General features: G+C 30.9%; 1 long non-coding RNA gene across 1 annotated transcript; it reads left to right on the forward strand.

The window, feature by feature from the left end:
- Window positions 1-1,129: 1,129 nt before the first annotated feature.
- LOC147076228 (uncharacterized) lies at window positions 1,130-6,558 on the forward strand. Its single transcript, XR_015069886.1, has 3 exons — window positions 1,130-1,450; window positions 2,788-2,919; window positions 4,799-6,558. It is a non-coding gene; the product is annotated as an uncharacterized LOC147076228 (long non-coding RNA).
- Window positions 6,559-13,317: the final 6,759 nt, after the last annotated feature.

Here is a 13,317-nt window from a genome sequence, read left to right on the forward strand (position 1 = left end):
TTAATCGAATAAGTAAAAAAAAATACAAAACTCAAGTACAAAACACAAATCACAATATTAGCTGCAGTGAAAATCTTAATTTGAGTATAAAAAACACACTTTATTTTATTATATTTTTTCCAATGTAGAAAAAACTCCAGCGACAACCTCAGATGACAAACGGAAGTATTGTCAGTAATAATATATTTTTTTCCCAATTAATATTCTACAAGGTTAGGAAATAGCATGCATGACTGAATGCGAGCATATGCTGAAACCGCCTCCCTTTCCTTACTTTCACTTCTAGCATGTTTCTTCATGCAGTGACTGCAGGCGAAACAAAGGCCCGCACATGAATCGTGATTTCCGACAATTAATATTTTTTGCCAGTATCTAAAATTAATTCAATACCTACCACACTTTACACTTGTCTCTAAAACAGAAACACATTGACTGAAATGTCAACTTGAGATGAGTATCATGAAATTCTAACCTGCTATAGCTCGTTGTCTACGAGAACACAAATTTAATTGTCGGATGCATTTTTATTTTAAATGTATAAAATATAATCACTGCTCCATTACACCCAACGATGGCCGACTTATATTATAGGTAGCGCAATAATATATCGATAAAATGACTAATAAATCGTCAACACCTAATAATAGATCATTAGTAATTATAAACAATAAAAATACTGCACTCAAGAGGTGTCAAATCGTCCATTTTGGGAACAATGGTAACGAATTGGGAATTAATGGAGCTAACTATCGAGTTGATATATCTATCATATCAGTGTTTAAATAAAAGTTATCATTTCAACAAATAATTTTCAATAATATTCTTACATGGTACCTATTTTTTTATTATATTATTTTTTAACTATTACATGTCAACAAGTAAACCCACTTAATATATATTTGTATACACACGTACCCATACCTATATCCACACCTACATACATAATGATTGTATATTGTAAATAAACCATCATATTATAGGATATAGCAATGGGCTATTAGGAAAGCTAAGTTGATCATTCAAGATAGGTAGGCTCGTCGGTAGGGTGTGTTATTATTAAAATGTACAATATATATGACAATATTCGTAATAAAATAATTCAAGGTACATTCTCTTCATTTTTTTTCAGCCCGGAGCACACGAAATTCCTAAGATACAAGCCGCAATGCCGAACAATGCAATTACAATTCACGAACATGACATTAAGCAGGAAATAGTGAATGCTGCCGATAAAGAAATATGTTTAAAATTGACAAGAGATTCCTTTTATCTGAACAATTTTGTATGCAACGTGTGTTGTGCATTTTTCTCTTCAAAAAAAATTCTGACCTACCACATGTGTATGCATGACGTATCTCTGACTTATGATGAAGTGGCTCTGCTTCGAGCACAAGCCTTTCAAGAGTTTGGTGAACGCTCGGATTCGTCAATGTTTAATAACGATTCACAGGTATGTCCCATTGCCATTGCTACCTTTCTTATTTTATATTTGTAATTTTAACACTTCGGAATTGAATGAAATATATATGGTTGCGTTTTTCATAGTGGACTGTAATAATTGATTAGTGGAATGATTGTGATGGTGGATGTGGATGGTGAGAGGGCACGGTTAGACGTAGAATGCCAACCACTGACCTTTTATGATGTTCTATGATCCTATTAAAGCTGATCCTTGGTGCATGCTCTCTCGTCCTTGCACAGTACAATTTTGACGAATGATATGCTAAATGAGGAAACACCCTGTACCGGTAACACGTATACAAGTGGTTTGATTAACGGAGTTTGCACTGAGACTTGGTTGAAACTATGGCTTCCACGACGATTGCACTGGACACGCTCGTGGTATGCACTTTATTTTTTGAATCAGTCTGTATGTTAAAATTACTCAATAAAAGACGGTATAGCTGTAATAAGCCTACACGCGCCCGTTGTCATAAGGTAACTGAATGTTATTCAATATATGACAATAGCTGAGATTTGAGGTGGAGAGAAGTATTGGGAAACAGAGCCACCATAATTGGCCCGATCAATTCTTAAAATATATAGAAATCACCTATTTCTTTATTTACTTAAGTCACCAGTTTCACTGTAATTCATATTTATACCCTCCTTCATAATCAACTTAATGCTGAATAAAATGATTATCTATCTCTTGCTACTCACGTGGCTTTGGTACATTATTTTTTTGACAGTGGTTACAGAGGCTTTGTGGACAACTAATTATAACCTCTTCACTGACTTCGTATGTCACCGTCTCATATTTAAACATCATTGAGTGACCAGGGAACATAGAATTAATGGGAACTAAAATACCTAACGGGTGTGGAATAACAGGCAACCTATCTTGAATGTAGAATAATATGGGATAAAGTTAAACACGTGTCAATAATACGTCATTTTAAGCTTGTCCTTCGTTCTGACAACTGCTCTCGGTTTATGCACTGACGCTCATTTAAATTGCTACACACACTAAGTTTCCTCCACTTAGAGGTGTCCTTATGGCGTTATATGCATAATTATATTCATAATATTATTTTGTTTTATTTAAAATTAATTTATAATGCGTATGAATTGACATTGACAGTTCAAACATTAGCAGATTAGTACTGTTGACAATATGCTTGTTACCATTATATCTTAATGGAGTTTGCCGTCAGATAACGACAGAAACCATGCCCACATTGCAAAGTGTAAGAGCCGAGACCCTTCAAATGTGTGGTCGAGCTTCACACCTAATGTCGGTCTTCTAAAAATAATCTTGATTTTACAACATGTTTTGTTTTTCAGAATATTGTTTCAGACCCGACAATTATAACATTGACGACAGATACTCAGCTAATTGACATCAAGACTGAGCTAATTGAAGATATTTATGAAGATCCGCAACAGGGTTGTTCTTATTCGGAACAAGTGAATCGGGTAAGTTCCTACTTTAATACTTTTAATTAATACTGATCGTGTGATGGTGTGGAATGATTATAGAGATGGAATGAACTGTAAAACATTCGAATATTTTGATATTGTTAGCTGTCACTAGTAGGTACCATAGAAATAATAAAGCAATTCGCATAGGTACCTACTTAATAATTTTTAGATTTTTCGTGTCTTTCCTGCAATTAAGAGCAAAACAATATCAACACCTATTTAGTATAGGTACTATTCGTAAAACATACCTATTGTTGAAGTAGGTACCTACTTTAAATATAGGTATCTGCTGGGTAAACTACCAGTTACAGTACAGTACAAACTACAGTACCAAACACGCGCTTTAACATGATCTTATTCCCTACTTCAATAATCGTTTGTCAATTTATGGCTACGGCCTCATGTTGTAGCTTAGCCACTGGGAAATGCAAATAGAAATGGCGTATTTCAAAAAAATACTACCTTATTCTTAGGTCAATAATTATTGTATAGCAAAGCTATATATTATGATATATATATATATATATATAATAATAAAGCATACATTATAATTGTTTGCTTTATAATATATATATATATATATATATTATAAAGCAATCATTATTCATAGGATGTTTATCACACTTGAATGGTCAAAGACATAGGTTATAATCAGTACCTTTAGAATTTACTTCAAATGTGTTAATCGTGCCCATTTTTTGTGTAAAAATGCCTAATTTTTATCAAATTTGAGATCACAAAGAATATGAAATATATTTTTTTATCGAAAATATTTCACGAAGTATATAATGTTAACATTCATTTCACTAATGGGTTTGTAAATGCGTTTAAAAAATTTTAAATGTAAAAAATCTTAACACCACTTCACATGGACTTACTGAAATATGACTATATTCTAAAACATTAGAGCGACAGGTTTAAAAGAATACTTTTTTATGTAATAAAAATACTTTATCTAAAATAAATCTAAATATTTAATATAGTCATCAAATGTTTAAAATAAATATTAGGGATAATAAGGCTTTAAAATTATATAAATAGAATATCTCCATCGTTTAAGGAATTTCCAGGGTTATGCTCTGAAAATAACATAAAAGCTCCATTTTGACCTTCGCTGAACATGTGGACTGTTAAGTGATATTATTAATTATTATCAGTAGGCAGGTGATGCAGTTTATATCTAACGAGGTACATAAAACTATTAAATTTTACTTTTTTTCAATTTAGATGCTTTTAATTGAAACTGGAATTATCACACATTTTAAACAACTCATCATTACGAAGTCAAGTAACAGGTTAAAAGATGCGGGAAATCGTATACTTATTTCAAGAAGTTGATTTCAACGAAAAGTATGTAGCTGATACAAAACCTCTAAGCAAACATAAGAACTCTAATCCCGGTTTCTCTTTTTTATGATGTATACCTGTAATTCAATTACTTACAAAATATTCTATAAATTTAAACAAGATAGTGTGACTTCCACTTAAGAAAAGTACCTACTAGTCTGCTGCTTAAATAATATGTAGGTCAACAGCGAATATATTTAGCTAGGGATAGGATGCTCTGATAAACATATATGGACGACTTGTTTTTTTATAAATCCTCACAAGCTGAAATGAATTTATTATCTAGTCAGATTCCATATTATTATAGTTCTATTTTAAGTCTTTATAATATATTTAAATCCCATGCGAATTGACTTGAAATAAAAATACTGATCAACATAAGTACCCATTTTCCTCTAAATTTTATTCACCATGCTTGTCAAGATTCCTATGTGTATTATTAGGATGTTTGATTTTTTATATATTATTCTCTCATACAGCTTAGTCATTTGCTTACATGTTAATGCGATATTTCATCTTCTTTTAGTTGATTTCTGCAACCACTGCCGTGACCTATTCCGGTAGTCTCGGATTGTCAGAGAGAGAAGTACAAGAGCCATACGACGAAATACAGATTGACTATCAAAACATTAAAAAAGAATTGGAAATAAATGAAACGATTACTAATATAGTCAGTCACACTGCTAAACGTAAACATATACACTCTACCATCACAAATCCCGAATTATTAGTAGCTGTTATAAAGTTGGAGAAAAAATCATTTAATAAGAAAAATTTTGTGTGCAGTTTTTGTTTTGATTTTTTTGCCTCGCTTACTCAATTGAATCTTCACAAAACGTGTCATAAAAAATCAATAGCGGAGACCGTTAATTATGTAAGCATGCGATCCGAATTCAAGAATCAAAATAAAATGACTCAATCTGGTAAAAAAACATTTAAATGTAATCAATGTGACTACTACAGCATTCATTCTGGCAATTTTAAAGTACACAAAATGAATCACTCTCGTGTAAGGCCATTTAAGTGTGACCAATGTCACTACTCATCTAAAACATCTAGTGAAATGAAAACACACAAAATGACTCATTCTGGTGAAAAGCCTTTTAAATATGACCATTGTGATTACTCTTGTATACAATCTGGGGATATGAAAATACACAAAATGACCTATTTCGATGAAAAGCCATTTAAATGTGACCAATGTTATTACTCTTGTAAATTATCTTGTAGAATGAGAAGACACAAAATGACTCATTCTTGTATAAAGCCCTTGAAATGTGACCAATGTAATTACTCGTGTATAAGATCTGATTATATGAAAATACATAAAATGACTCATTCTGGTGAAAAGCCATTTAAATGTGTCTACTGTAATTATACATGTATTACATCCACAAATATGAAAAAACACAAAATAACTCATTCCGGTAAAAGGCCATTTAAATGTGACCACTGTGATTACTCTTGTATACAACCCGGAGTAATGAAAATACACAAAAAGACTCATTCTGGTGAAAAGCCCTTGAAGTGTGACCAATGTAATTACTCGTGTATAAGATCTGATAGTATGAAAATACACAAAATGACTCATTCTGGTGTAAGGCCATTTAAATGTGACCAATGTGACTACTCATCTAAAACATCTGGTGAAATGAAAAAGCACAAAATGACCCATTCTGGTGAAAAGCCATTTAAATGTTACCAATGTGAATACTCTTGTATACAATCTAGGGATATGAAAATACACAAAATGACCCATTCCGATGAAAAGCCATTTAAATGTGACCAATGTTACTACTCTTGAATGAATCTCATAGAATGAAAAGACACAAAATGACTCTTTCTGGTGAAAAGCCTTTGAAATGTGACCAATGCAATTACTCTTCTATCACATCTCATACTATGAATAGACACAAAATGGCTCATTTCGATAAAAGGGTTTGATTAAGGGGTACATGGGTAAAACTGGAATTTTCACAATAAACTAAAAAAATGACTAGTCAGCGCCATTTTTAGATTAATTTAGCCTGAACATATCCTTTTCCACAAGCAACGAGTTTTCCACTGTTCAGATGTCAAAATGAGATCCCAGATTGCTTGACATATTAATTCGCTCTTGTTTCAAATTGAATTATAAAATATCTTGAATCTAATATATTAATTAGGTATCAGTGTTATTTATAAATGAAAAAACATTCCTGTTATTCATCAGCTGTCAATATCAGACTAGTCTTTCACACAAAAACCGGTGGTTATTACGATTTCCAAAAAATGTGTACCATCGATCTGTACATTACATTTTGGCCCCTTAGAGTCAAAGAAATCTATTTTAATTTTTCACAATTTTGAGTTACATATGGTACTTAACATTAAATGACACGTTATGTTAAGTGACAAAGAAACTTATCAAAATATTTAATTGATAAAAGATAAGTCAATATATATCTCCTGCAAATACTTTCTTGTTAATGTCTGTGGAATGTATATTTACTTGTGTTTGGGTCTCCTGTAAAGTAGAGAAAAATGAAATACGATACTTTGTCTCTAAGGGGCCGAAATTTGTAGAAGGTGTATTATTGCTTATGTATTATTTATCATTTAACTCATCTATCAAAATTAAACCATTCTCTGTGGAAAGACAGCTGGAACTATCGATTTGTAATATCATTTTAAACTCATATTTTTATTAGCAGTATATCCATATATTATGAATAGTGTTTGCTGAAAATAGAATGGCTTGTAATGAAACTGACATCAAATAATTCATACGTTTGTAAAATTGATCTTCACATTCTCTTATTATACTCATCACGCGTCTTGTGTAAATAAGCCCTGAAAACAAGGAATATATTATGAAGCAATGCCAGTGTGTATAATAAAATATGAATCTTAAAATTGGTTAATTTTTATCTTATTAAATGTCTATAATACTCCAGTTTCGCTTGTCTTTACTTACTATCCATTTTAGAAATCTGGTATTTTAAAAGCCACGTGAAATTATTATATCGTCGATATACTGGCAAACAACGTTTAGTCTAAAAATACAGTTTTGAGATAATTGGCTTTTAAAGTTAGGTCTCCAAGATACTGACATAAACATAAATGCGTTGATCTTTAGTTGATGTTAGTAGAAGTAGAATCGTAACGACATAACTGTATATTTCAGCCTTGTGTCATCCTTTCGTAGTTTGAAATGACGTTAATTGCTCACAAATAAACCGATTTAAAATCTCCAAATTAAGTCCCGCAGTTTACACTGATCGGTCTACCGATTCCTCAGAGTGAGCTGTGGATGATAGAAGTCGACCTGGAAAGGTCATGAACAAATTATGAGTTAGTATTATAAAAGGTATCACGCAGTGTGATTTTTTTAATTGTGCAGGTTTTACTCGCATTACATATATTCGTTTTACATAAAATGGTTCCTTTAATTCCGAAGATTTTTTTAGTGAAAGCATTATTAAATAGTGATAGATTAAAGATTGTAATTTATTATGGTTTAATTTTTTCATAATATTATTAATAATTGATGCAAGAATAAATTAATATTAAATTAAAACTAAAGACTATTCGACTTGTTTCCAGTGACGACAAATAAATCCTCTACATTCATAGTTCTATAAGGAAACAAGTCAAATGTTTCCTTATAGAAATATGTTTGCCTGCGCAAACTTGTTTGAATGCTGCTTGTCTATAGAAACATTAAACAAAAATATCCTCAAAAAACCCAAATATATCAGCAGCAAAAAAGAAGGACCTAATTTTATTATTTGATAGCAATGTTATTCCTAGGGTCCATTTGGATGTTTACAAAAATCTTAAAGCAGATTGATACACTTGAAAAGTATCTAAATCTTTTATATTTTTAAATATTTTTATAATTATTCCTAAGTCACTTTTATTTTTTACTAAACATTGTTAAAATAAACATTGTCATGTCCCGAATGCCAATTTTTTATATATTTTTGTTCACATACCAAAAAGAAGGACCCTATTACAGAGTAATAATGTCATAAAACACTAAAAAACATGATTCCAATTCTAATGGATTTAAGTTTTGTACTATTCCATTTGAGTCGAATTTTGCTACCCGGGTTTCCCCTTTCGGCATCTTCAGGCGCTATTGCACCAATGGTGAAGGGTGGAGGTAGGCTGTTCAGATCCGCCCAGTGACGTCGAAGAATGCCGCCCCTAGGCAGTGCCAAAATGCCGCTCCATTTTGTATACAGTATTTTTTATCATCTTTTCTTGACTCCATTATATAAGAAATCTGTTGTATGGATACACTATTCAAAAAATATATACCACTTAACATACCAAATTAAATTTATAAATATTTTTAATTAATAAGTTAATAAGTCAGATTTTAATTAAGTATTCACAAAACTGCATGTGTCTTTTATTGTCACCAACGACATCAAAGGGCAACGGAAGTAAACTAGACATCGCGAACACGACAAAAAAATTATAGTCCTGTTAAACTTTTTATGTTAATTAATACATTTTGTTTCCAACCAGTAAGCTCAATTTTAATGGAAGGTTATTTTCGTTATTATTCGAGTAACTGCCGTACCCAAGTGACACTCAATCTGCCTACCCCCACGGAACATCACTGGATCCGCCATAAATAGTGCACACCACCCTTTATTACTCAAACGTATTTGTTATCATGGAAATAAGATAACAATTTATAAACGGTGTTGGTTAGTTTTTAAAATTCAATTAAACCCTGCGAAACCAAGCCATAATAGATCATAGTCAAAAAAAAATGTTTATCTATAAATTTTCTAAAATTATGTAGTTAAATCATAGAAAACTTTGGATATTTTATAGATAAGTAGTACAATATTTTTTTATCTAGTTTGGTTTAAAAAATGAACCAACAATATGTGTAATATGTATTCTTAATCCAACGAAAACAAATAAGTATGAATGAAAAAGTGTGCACCGTTTTGTCGTATCGCACAAAGTTTAACAAAATTATTATGGTTTGACTTAAGCAATGTTTAATTGATTTTAAAAACTAACCATCACTATCTTTAAATTATTTTAGTCTTATGTAGTTCAATAAAAACAAATACAAAAGACTGTCAAAGTTAGATGTATACTATTTATGTTGGATTTTAACAGCCTATCTCCACGCTTCTCCACTGATTTGCACATATAATTAATTCTATAATATTATTGTATACTTAAAAAACCTATGCCTATCTATTGAGTCAAGGATCACAATAAGAATTATTACAAACAAATTATGAATACCTAGTTGAAGTGTTTGTAAAAACCCCTAACTTATCACCTTGTTGGAACAATGGTAATATTTATCTATGATATAAGTCTTTAAAAATATATTAGTTAAACCAAAAATATTCAATAATATGCTTACCTGATACTTTTTTTTAATAATAATAATTCAAGTAATTTCTGTTTTAAATCATGAATTTACTACTCGTCCGATAGAATAATGTTAAATAAATCATTTAATATTACAATAAATTAGTAATCTATTTAAAAAAAATAGCCTCATGGTTTCTGAATAATAATTGCGTTAATGAATAGACTGTCACTGGTTTGATTTTTTTTAAATTGTTTCCTTGTAGAATTATGACAAGCTCAATGTGGTTCAAATTTTTTAGTTCAATAAGGAACCACATAAAATGTTTCCTTATAGAACTGTGAACATGTAGATTACACATAAATTCAATATGGAAGTATTTGTTTTTATTAATTATTGATATTTTTTAGAATTTTTTTAAAAATTGGAATTATGTAGCTGTCATGATTCTTTATCACATGGCATTATTAACTCAAAACTGCAAAATTTGAGTTTGTTAGCATTGAATCAGGCATTGCAGATGACAATTCAAATACACACGCAAAACGCCTATGGTCCCACTGTAGAATGATTTACCTATACAACCCACACACTGCATCTTTCATACTGTTTACATTTTATTGTTTATACAAGACAATTTACAACTTAAGATATTTTTCACATCATTTAATACAACATTAAAATTTTATCTACTTAACAATTATTTACACACTTTCATTCCAAATTTACTTACCTACTTTTCCCTCTACGGCCCGCATACCAGTGGCAATATACGAGTCGTAGGACATCTGGAGTAAAAATATTAACGGGTTATTAAGGAGCTGGGTGGCATGTTTTGTTTAGCTGACGATTTTTGGAGATCAGGTAACTTGTTTCAGTCTTTTGAAGCTACAGTGCAGGCTCTAGCAATAGGCAAATGTGAGAGTGTATCAATACCTTGAAAACAACGAGACAGCGATCGGAACAATATTTTCTTCATACGCTTTGTTTAGGTCCATTTACCTGGATCACCCAATGTTAAAACTCCAACTTTTTTTGGGTGCATTTGTTTGTGCATCGTTAGTGCACGTCTGTACACGATTTTTTTTCGTTTGTGCACATATAATAACAGAAAAATTCCAATTTCAAATTGGGTGTGCCAGCTAAACGTTTGGTCTCTAGTGACTTGATACTTGAACCAATAAATTAGCCCTATTTTTTTTTTGTTAAATGCATCTGATTAGGTATATTTATGTTAACTTTGAACGCGATTTTTTAAATTTTTATCTCTTATATTAAGCTAGTAATTTGATTTTGAGCAGCCGTCAAGTTTTAAAACCAAACATTTTTTTTCCACATTTTTTAATTACACACCTTTGAGTAATTTAATTACATGATTTTTCATGGAGTTTTTATTGTTTTTTCATTTAAATTTCGCGAAAAATTCACATTTTTCCATTTTCACTAAGTACCCCGTGAAAATATCCCGAACAAAAACGACCGCATCCGTTTGGAACATCCAGTCAAAAGAGTCTATACAAAATAGCCAAAACGGTGTAATGCTCACTAAATGTCGATTTATAATAGACTACCTTAAAATTGATATTTTGATTACACAAAAGTGTCAAAATTACAAAACCATTCTTAACATTTATCTTTTTATTTATGATTTTGAATAGATCAATGTCAGTTGCATGATCCGTAATAAAAATAAATAAGTTATTAGAATACAATTAGGTATGCATATTTTTGAAAAATGCAATATATTTTTATGCAACGATATTTTCTTCAAAAGATAATATTGGAATGACATTTAAGTATATTTATTTTGTATATAGGAGTTACCTTGCAGGCACTTAACTCTTCCTAATAATATTTGCATAGGTATTATGATTTTTTTCTCTTTCTCTGTTTCTCCAGATGGTGCAACGTATGCTTGTAGTTCTGGTAGGTATTATGTTAGGAGAGAAGTGTTAGACAAAAACTTCATAATTATTATGCTCTCCAGAATCGATATCAAATGAAGTTTTGAAGATTCTTTAAAAAGTTATTGCCTCTGACGGCTTCGACAATTGTTTCACGCAAATGGTTTTCTTCTGAATGTGTGAGTTAAACAACGTACCGACCTACATATCTGTTTACATTTATATTTAAATTCATCACGTTTATGAGTTTTTAAATGACATATTTGTTTACATTTAAAATGAAATAGATCACACGCAAATGGTTTTTCTCCTGTTTCGTTTTGTGAACTTTAAGATAATGTTGTGCCGAGGGTCCGTATAGGTAGTCAATTTATTTAAAAGGTTATTCACCATTAAGTATCTTTACATGTGTTTGAAGATTACTCCGTCGCGATCATCCAAGTGAACATACATTGCATTTATAAGATTTTTCACGAGTATGTTCTATATATGTATATATTCATTTCATGTGTTTTAAAACAACTAAGTCGCACGCATTTATATGAATATACATCGCATTTTTAAGGTTTTTCACCAGAATTGATCATTTGTTTGTTTTTAAGATGACTAAGTTGCTAGCATCTGTATGAGCATACATTGCATTTATAAGGTTTTTCACCTGTCACCAAAAATGCCGGCGCAGCTTAAGAGTTGGCCTATTGCGTCGAGGGTCTCAGGTTCTAATCCTCGGACTGGCAAGTACGCATATTATTCGCGAGAATCAATATGAACATACATTGCATTTATTAGATTTTCTTCAGAATGCGTCATTGTGTCTTTTTAAAATTTAATTCGCGAGCATCTATATGAACACAAATCACATTTGTGAGGGTGTGCACCAGTATTAATTGTCATTCAACATATTATAAGACTACAAGGTGTTTTTAAATTACATATTTGATTACATTTCAAATCACAATCATCACACGCAACTGGTTTTTCTCCTGAATGTGTAAGTTTATGAGTTCTTAAACAACGTATTCAATACGTTGCTGCCAAAAGTTGGTAAGTCGATAGTTTAGGTATTTTGAGCTTACCACGGATAAGATGTCTATACTTATATACGTTTGCTAGAAAAAAAAAATCAAGATCATCCGATTTTTAGAACATTGTATTTTTAGCTATTCATTATGTTGATAAAAATACGTAACTCTTGATTTTTCAATTTCCCAACATCAAAAGACTGTAGAGATGTTTACAGTATTAATCTAGAATAATGTAATTACATTATTTACAACAGAAGGTGATTGTTTTGTTACATTATTTTGAACTTTGGTGAGTTATTATTGCATACCCACAAAGGTTTTTGAATTTGAAAAACTATATTTTTCTTCTTAGTCTTCTATTCATATGCATTGCTATACCATTCATCCGATTGCAATGAAACTTTCGTCAGTTGCTGTGCTCACAACCGCGAAGGTTTATGAATTAGTACAACCATCTTCTTCTTCTTCTATTCCTATGATTCATATAACATTCATCCGATTGCGATGAAATTTTCGTCAGTTGTTGTGCGCACACCCGTGAAGGTTTCTAAATTAGAAAACTATCATCATCTTCTTCTTCTTCATCATTCTATCTTCTTTTATTCATATGGTTTCTATACCATTCATAACGATATAGAATTTACTATTGTATACATATATATTATATAATTAAAAATATTACAAATAATAATGAAATAGAACAGTAGTCTATACTTATATATAAAAATGAATGTTTGTTTGCCCCGCATGCGTTCTTATACTATTCATCCGATTGCAATGA

Source organism: Rhyacophila brunnea, unplaced genomic scaffold, assembly GCF_057557595.1.
Source record: "Rhyacophila brunnea isolate RB1 unplaced genomic scaffold, BYU_Rbru_1.0 scaffold_13, whole genome shotgun sequence".
Classification (NCBI taxonomy): Eukaryota; Metazoa; Arthropoda; class Insecta; order Trichoptera; family Rhyacophilidae; genus Rhyacophila; species Rhyacophila brunnea.